Source organism: Perna viridis, chromosome 5 (assembly GCF_037379345.1).
Source record: "Perna viridis isolate PV_CMFRI_1.1 ecotype Kerala chromosome 5, ASM3737934v1, whole genome shotgun sequence".
Lineage (NCBI taxonomy): Eukaryota > Metazoa > Mollusca > Bivalvia > Mytilida > Mytilidae > Perna > Perna viridis.
Genome location: NC_142449.1, coordinates 26,800,803 through 26,810,080, shown reverse-complemented (window position 1 = coordinate 26,810,080; position 9,278 = coordinate 26,800,803). Strand labels below are relative to the sequence as shown.

Genomic DNA, 9,278 nt, shown 5'->3' with positions numbered 1-9,278 from the left:
GTTTTGATATTTTTGATTTTGAGCACTTCTTAAATGTAGTTTATTTTGGATCTTAAACTTCCTATGTGATTGGTTCCAATACTGCTGATGAGAGGTTACTCCCTTACACCAGCGTACAACATTCATAAATTTGCAGTATCTGTCTGATTAGTATTCTTGATTCATGTTTAAATATATCTTTTAGGGACAAAACACATCAATGTAGCGGAAGGACACATAGCAAAAAAAGCTTTTCAATATCCTTTATTAGGTAAAGCTCGACAATCAACAATACAATTACAGAGAAATAATCGTAAATAATTAGAGAAGGTTCAAAGGCTTACATAATTGAAAGGGTGTAGCTGATTCAATAAGTATTTGCCATGTTAGCTCCTTAGATTTAACTGTGCCAAAACCAAACCACATTCACAAAAAACCAAGCCCTATTTACCGTAAAACCGAATAATTGTTGACCTACTATTAACAGATAAAATCACGAAACATTGTCTACTGCTCTATATCGCTTGTTTAATGATAAAATTGGTCAGGACAAAAAGGCGAACATGTACCCACTTTCCTTTTCTTAATCATACATTTTCGTAACACACCATATGGAGCACATAATTAAAGGATAAAAACACAGTCTTCCTTAACCGACAAATCTTTCTCAGCTGGTCCTAGTGTATCAACTACATAAGGGCTGATTAATTCGTAAGATTTCTCATATGAAGGAGGTACTCATAGGTCGTCAAAGGATTGTTATTATTGAACTAATAGTTTTATGATTAAGGAATACAACGCTTATGACAAACATTTTTGCACTGGGTTCTTCAATGAACGTAACAGTGTTAAGACAATGACCTGTCGCCATTTAATCATGTTTCTTGGGTTTTTTTAATACGAAAATGTGTTTTAAAAAAAATGAAACAGCAAAACCTAAAGCTAATCGGTTTCTTTCAAACTGAAGTATTGTTTCAGTTGAGTCACTTGTTTAAAAGTTTTGAAAGTAATGCAAGTTTCAAGTTAACCCAGGTTTTCATTTTGTCTCAGTTATAGTTTAGACATGTTTCGTAGACTCAAAAAAAACCATAATAAATGTTATACACATGGTTTGAACAAGCGTTTTTGATATCTTAAAAATCGACCGTTTACATTTTGTTTGCCAACAAGAAAAACAAGTCGAACAACAGAAAAAAAAATCATACTGTGCGTACTGCAATAAATACCAGGGAGTATCTCTTATGCTGCGGATGGATGAGCAATTTCTGCTTCTTGCAAAACACTCTCCATTTTGTCGTTGATAGTCAATTAAGTAATATATGAGGGAAAAAAATAAAACACAGACGAAGGTCGTTTGTACCTCTTTCGTATGTGTTTTATCGATCAAGTCTACTTTATTCAACAATGTCTCTTAATTTTAAGGTATTATAACTTGGCCATTCATTTTTTGTTAAAATGTCTTCCAACCCAATTTTTGTTCAAAGATTTATTTATAAAATAATCCTGTAAAATCCAAATATCGGCAAAAATATGATATAACATCTAATAAGAAATAAAATTCAGAGACATAAAAAAATCAAGTAAATTGGCAAAACATACAAAAAAAAAAAAAAAAAAAAACATAACACAGAATTAATGAAGAAAAAAAAAACAACATAAAGCCAACAAAACCAAAAAACATTATATATAAAAACTGAAGAAAAATAAAACAAGACAGTAAATAAAAAGCTAAAGCAATTGCAACATAAACCCATACAAAATACAAGAGGTGAGTTCAACCGCTTTGTAACGGTAAGCATGTCCTACTTGGTCAGCGGCACCTGTCTGATAGGCAGATAAGTACCTTTCGGAATAACGTGAAATCTCACTGATGATATATGTGGGATGAAAAATTAGTGTCGATCAATCTTTCGTCGAGCTCTGAATCAAAATGCAAACATTTCTTGGATCTTGGAAAACAAGAAAATGGTATTTTGTAGTCGTGATCAATATAACCAAACCACGAATACTTGCGTCGACATTTACTCGTACAAGGAACAAGCTCCTTGTTCCGTCCGGAAATCTATGCGACATTCGTGATCAAATTTATCTAAAATCACCTTGTTCATCCGTAAATTTGAATTGCGTTGCAATTATATAGACATATACGTCCTATTTTGAGGGATTTGCCATATTTGATTTTAACTCCAACACTTGTGCAACTTCATGATGTAACTGCTTTTGAATTTTCAATTCTGTTGTTGTTATCTTTCTTATTCCTAGCAAAATTGCTCTCAATTCTCATAATGGTGTGTAAGCTGATTTGCTGTTTTGTGTAATCAGTGTAATTTAAAATTAGTTTGAAAACAAAGAAAACATTTTCAGCCATTTTTCTTCAGCATTATTTTAATTTTGCGTTTTTATAATGACAAAACGGAAAGTAAAATAATCATAATTATAAAATAGACATTTATGTATTTGTCAAAGTTAGTATCTGCCAACACTGTGTCACGAACGTCTTGGACAGATACGCTTATACTATCAGTGTACATAGCTAATGTTCAAAGTTTCTACAGGAGTTTGTGTTGCTTATCTACTTTAATATCCTTGTTCCTGTAGGTTGTATTTAGTCCGTTTCAATGTCCATTGACATCTGATTTTAGTTTTAAGTAGTTGATCTTGATCTTTTTCTTTCTGTCGAAATGATTGTTTTTATAAGCTCAACAAATTAAAAAAAAAACCAAGTTAGAATAGTTTGTAAAATCCTACGAGGAGGAATGACTCGTCAAGCGAGAGCTATATATGTATATAGCCTAGCTGGCCGAGTGGCCTACGGCGCTGGAATTAGTGCAGGTGTTGTAGCCATAGATAGTTACGAATATAAATAGAGTCTGAAAAATTCACAAAGATGTTAGAAGTGTCAAAATAATTAAGCAAATATAAATATATAAATATATATATAGCCACTATCACTTACAACGTATAAAAGATTTTGTAGTTCTTGGTATTGATTAGTTCTTTTCAATAAGTAAATCAAAACTTCTTCTGTTTAAAGTACGCCATACCCATATATTTCAAAGCCTTGTAGAATTTCGCTTTTTATATATTCATTCAATGCAAAGCCTATTTTGGGTATTTTGATTGAAAAACATTACGTAAATAAAGTATTTATATTAATACAATAACATCTTATTGCAGGATATTAAAAACCAAAAACAATATGGGGATATGTTGTCAATACAGCGACACAAAAAGAACCCTGTTTAATTCGATATACGAACTAGCTTTCTAATTACCTTGTGCTGTTTTAACGGTCTATATGACAATCCTATAGAACCTTGGTAGACCACCATGGACAGTAGCGACATGACACTACTGTCCTTTCGCGGTATTGAATGGGTAAGATATGATTAAATACAGATTAGTTGACGTAATTTTGGATTACAAGTATTATCTTTGTAACCTAGGATGATTCGATATCACACCAGTAGGAGTCTATACAGTATTAGTATGACATAAAATAGCCGTCAACAGGAAGAAGTGAACATAAAATGGAAGATATAAACGACTGTCTGATCCCAGTGGATGTAACATTACTAGTATGAGTACAATTTGAACCTAATTTATGAAAGTGTAGGAAAATCTAATTACTTTCTTGTAAAAACTTACCATAAAAAGTTATGTGTACTTTTGTTTTACTACAATGTCTGTTCTGAAGATCTCTTTCGTTTACTTCCTGGGAAAATCGTATACAGTGAAACCTGTCTAAACCGAATCCTTTTTGCATTAAGAGATTTGTTTGATTAGGCAAACGTTTGATTTGCAGAGGTTTAAATGTATTGAAATGGATACTTATGCACCTGAAAAGTTTGGTTATTACAGGTTACCAGTTAATCAAGGTTATAGTGTATTTATACCCTTTTTGCATATGCATTTCTATATGTTATCCGAAAATCAGTCATTAACGGCATAACATAACTCTCAAACGTCTTACACTTCCATCAATTCCAGAAAAGTATTAAGTTTTGTCGCTCTGTTCTTTTGGGCTTCCCGTTTCTACTAAGATAACATAAGATAAGCAATTCAATCTTTTTACAGTTGTTTACTATAACCAAGACTTCCTGTAAAAATATCGGGTCTCAAAACTCATCAGAATTCGACTTTTGCTTAGATTGTGGACTAATGGATAAGACATCGCCATTTCGATTTGATGTTAAAATTAACTTTCGTTATTTTTCATTGCATATATAATGATTATAACGTGCAATATTTGAATTAAAGAGTAATCAAGGGAACCATGATTCTAGCGGAAATCAAACGAATATAATCTAGGGACAAAGACCAGGCATGGAAAACAGACAAACACTACAAAGAATACAAACTAACTAAAATAATACATACAAAGTAACAAAGTAAATGAGCAACTCGGACTCCACTAATAACTGGGAACTATTTTAGCAAGATAAATTTTAGAATTGACGCAAGGGTGAAACGGCGTCCAAGGTTAGCTCTCAATTGGAGTCATAAAGCCTGAATAAGTCCTCTATACGTAGATTCCCTGAACATAAATGCCTTAAAGCCATTATGTTGGAAGTGGCGTATTTTAAAAATGACACATGTAGTAAAGAAGTGATTATTTAATTTTTTACGCAAACGCATAACGTGTGTCATAGGAAATCTCACATATTCTCGTTGGTCGAGACATCATCCATAATAAATACTATTGGCACTGTTTCTCACAGGTAAAGGCAAATTAGTCTCGTTTGTATTATTTAGAATAAAAATGATTTATAGTTTTGTCAATGATATTGTACGTATAAAATAAACATGGAAAACGTTTTTGTTAAAACAAAACTAGAATGACCAATATTTATGTTGTGAGATTGATATTCATATGTGTGTTAAATGTGAAACTAAGTTACCTTTTAAAAGATCATGACAACAGACATAACATTCCCAATACACGCACAAAAATATGTTTGAGTACTTTTTCGAAATTATCCTGATATGATTACCGGGTATGAATTCATAAACCGCTCTTAAACAATCTGATGGTCGATAAAAGCCATCTTTTTGTGCAATTCAAGCTAACGTTAGCTAAATGTAAAATACTGAAACATTTCAGTATTTGCTTGAACAATTTGATAGCTTTTTTAAGGAATCAGAAAGAAAGCGAATAGTTTCATTTTTTTGCAATTGCATTTCGATCAAGTCATCTTTCTGGACAATTGTTTCCAATATTTACTGGCACTTTCTTCTCTGTTTCTTTTTATCAACCGCTTTTTGCCCGTGACAATCGGTTTTCTAATATTTCTTGTTCTATTCTTTACCTATGATTTGACTTGCACATATATAACAGACACAAGAAGTCGAAGCAGAATGTAAGTGCATGGCCACATATATTGTAGGACTGTGTTATTTAACACCTTTTCGTCTTTGTCAGCACTATTTTTTCATTTAAATAACTGTTTTTCTCACTTCCTTCTTTTTTTCAATAATTATCAATAATTATGAAGGACAATTAAATGTAACGCAAGCTCAAACTGTCATTATTTGAAAACAAAACAAGTACTTAAATAAATCAAAACAAAAGTCTGACTACTGATTAGTTGTCCTTTTCACTTATGTCACACAATGAACAACGAAGTACAAATCAACATCCCTTTAGCACTCGCGTATGGAGTTTTCATATCACAACTCATACGTTATGCCAGAGCTTGCCCTAACTACGCAGACTTTTTGTATCGCGCTAGACTTTGTACAATTAGGATTCTGGGGCGAGGTTATGTTGGTACAAGATTGAAGTCAACACTACAGAAGTTTTATGGTCGTCATCATGAAATCGTGGATCGAAAAACTGATTTTTATGTATTAATTTGGTTATTTTATGTTTTTGTTGTGTTTTTTTACCATGTCTGGTCTTTGTTCCTGAATTACATTCTTTTCATTTCTGATAGAATCTTGATTTTCTTGATTACTCTTTTTAACTGATCACAACTTCAATGTTAATTAATGCTTATCAATTTAAAATATGTATATATATATAGGTACCTAAAGTACCTTATTGAGATCACAGTATGTATTCGCGAAGAAGTTCATCATTACCTCTCGACAAAAATGGCCCCAATTTCACCACTAATTTCCCTCTGACTACAGACAAACCCGCGTATCTAAAAAATGCAGATATAGTATCCCCTAGATATGAAAAAGTTACATCAAGTTTATGTAAAATTATATGAAAAACTGACTTGAACAATAACACCTGATAAGGTCCACTCATTAACACAGTTAAATCACCTATTTTGTATACGTGCTATAGTCCTATTATTGACCAGCACTTCAATCTGAATAGAATTTACCTTTAATACAAAGGGAACTTCTCAAAGCTTTATCCAGATTTTGTTCATTTTTGCCCTCTCTGTATAATTGATAAAATCAAAACAGCAAAAGTCAGGCCAGTTTTGATATAATTTTACGTAAAATGAATGCAACTCTTTCATATCTACGAGATGCTATGCCTTAGAATTCTTCTAGATACACAGGTTTGTCTGTAGTCAGAGGACTACTAGTGGTGAAATTGGGGCCAAATCTATCGAAAGATAATGATGATCTTTAAATCAGAAAAAACTACGATGCCCACATATGATCTAATGAAAACAGGAAAAGAAAACTTAAAGCACTGACGACCGTTCTTGGAAAGAGTTACCAGGTGGAAATGACAAATACGTCATATTTGTCATTTCAAATGCAATAAAAACAAGTGCGATGGTTTTAAAATCATGAATTCATTCATGTTGAGTATTTGTAGATAAATGTGTATTTTTTTTTATGACGGGCAATGCATTATCATAACAGAACCTATCTAAATTCAATGCGTTAATGATTGTTTTTTTGCCTATAGAATTTACAACCTTAGATTATGGAGAACAAAACAAAGTTAGTTATTAAAAAATGCATATAGCAAATTAATGGTAACGTTAAAGGCACGTATATCAGCCCTTAAACGACGACAATCCAGGGATAAATCAAAAGAATACATACCAAGGGTGCACACTACACATTGAAAATAGACATACACAACAACGAATATGAAAAAAAAACTAACATAAAATGTACAAAGAAGCAAAGGTTAATGTGACCTGGTCGCCAAAAAAGAACAAAAACAAAACAAAAACAAAACAAAACAAACAAAAACAAAAAAAGAAACTGGGAACATGAATAAGGTGCACTGGTTGGGTAAGTGTCCTCTGCTTTGTAGAAACACTCGCTCTGTTGTTCATGAAATGTCACCTTCATAGGGTAGATGAAAGAGAAATCGTACACTTTGACACGACAAACAAATTGGTTCTTACATTGAGATGGGTACGAAATAACAATCTACGAGGACACGATGAAGACCATAAAACTTCTGTAGTGATGAGTTTAATCTTGTAGAAAATTGAGAAACTTAACCAAGGACATGCACATAGAAATAGTAACTGAGCTATCCGGATTTCCCAATGTTTTCATATAGGATTCTCAACTGACGACAAAGGAATATCCTATAAATGATTTTTTTTTGTTTTTCATTTTGTGACCATTTCAATGCAACCTTCTCATTTTCGACCAATTTTATCTATATATAGAGAGTCTGCTAGACGGCATAAATGCCAATTTATGTAAGTAGATTAATCTGAACCATTAGTTATGACTTGCATTCACATATGAACAACTGTATCATGTCTACTCATGTATTGTATAAGAACATTTATTTAACATGTACACCGAAACCTTTCGTAGCAGAACACCGGATAAACCGATAACCTATTAAAACCGAACCATGGATTTACCGATAACCTGTTTAAACCGAACCATGGATTTACCGATAACCTGTTTAAACCGAACCCATGATAAACCGATAATCTGTTTAAACCGAACCATGGATTTACCAATTCCCTGTTTAAACCGAACCTGGATTAACCGATAATCTGTTTAAACCGAACCTTGGATTTACCGGTAACCTGTTTAAACCGAACCCTGGATTTACCAGTAACCTGTCTTAACCAAAGATATGCTTAGGACCCTTAATATTAAGATTAATACTTTTACCTTGTGTAAACCAAACTTCTGCCTGAAATAAACAGGTAGGTTTGGTTGAGACAGGTATTACTGTAATAATGAAGTATTCGTAAAGTAGAAAAACCTTTCAATCGTTACAATTGGTCGCTTGCTTTGTTTGGATTACTAGTATTGATATTGTAAAAAAAACATTTACTAACTTGTATTGACGTAATGCTCGCAAGGAAGACAAGCTATGAATAAGTGAAATGAAGAACGAGTCTGTTAGAGTGGTTCAATGCAATGTTTGAGTCCTCGAGTTATACCACTTTAAATGATTTCTAGAAAAGTTTTTGCGTTATAATACACCTTTTAGAAACAGTTTGTTTAAAAAGAATGGTTTGTCAAAAACGACAATAACGTTCATTTCTTTTTCTTTACCTTTAAACTTCTTTTTGTCACAGACCGATATAATAAATGTGAATGATTTGATTAATAAGAGGGAATGATAAAAATATCCATTATGCCTTTTAATTTTGACAAACTATATGTCCTGCCCTTTTAGATGTAAAAACAAAGGAATATGTCGTTGAGAGATCCTACATTTTTATACTATTCCTTAACAAACCAGAATTTTTTTTTCTTCTACCATTTTATTTCAAATTTCATCTTAGCGCCTCACCCCCCTCCCGTAGAAACTTTCCCTCGAGAATTATATTTTAACAATTCTTGAGTACTTGCAGCAACAATAACATGACTTATATCTCTCACATTACAATACCTTGAATCAGCTTCTGCATCATATTCAAGTACTGAGGTTGTGTACGTGTAGTTATGGTATTTGTATTTTATTATCAACAATATTCTCACTGCGATAAATCTTTACGTTGTCATAAGGTATTCCTTTATCGTCACTCTACGGTTAAAAATACAACCTATAACTTCCTATTATTTTTATGAACTATTTTTGACGTGATGAATATTAATAACATTAGAGTTTTAGACACAGGTATATAGTGTATATACGTCTCTATACATCTAAACGTGACGAAGAATTGGTATAACACCGGAAAGACAAGAACGTACCTTAGTGCAAATTTAATATGGATTGACCGGAAAGATATTTTACTACTGATTGTATCGGTTCTATATGAAAACCATTATATCCTTCGACCTCACCTGAAAGTTCATAGATGAATATAAACCCTGTGGGAAAATCCTTTGCATGCGTCGTCCAATCAAATCGTTTCATCGTAAAGGGAGGAGCTAAGTGGGTGTTAGAT

General features: G+C 32.5%; 1 long non-coding RNA gene across 1 annotated transcript; it reads right to left on the bottom strand.

The window, feature by feature from the left end:
• Positions 1–228: 228 nt before the first annotated feature.
• LOC148616875 (uncharacterized) lies at positions 229–3,920 on the bottom strand. Its single transcript, XR_015922315.1, has 2 exons — positions 3,628–3,920; positions 229–2,849 (listed from the first exon to the last, which is right to left on the bottom strand). It is a non-coding gene; the product is annotated as an uncharacterized LOC148616875 (long non-coding RNA).
• Positions 3,921–9,278: the final 5,358 nt, after the last annotated feature.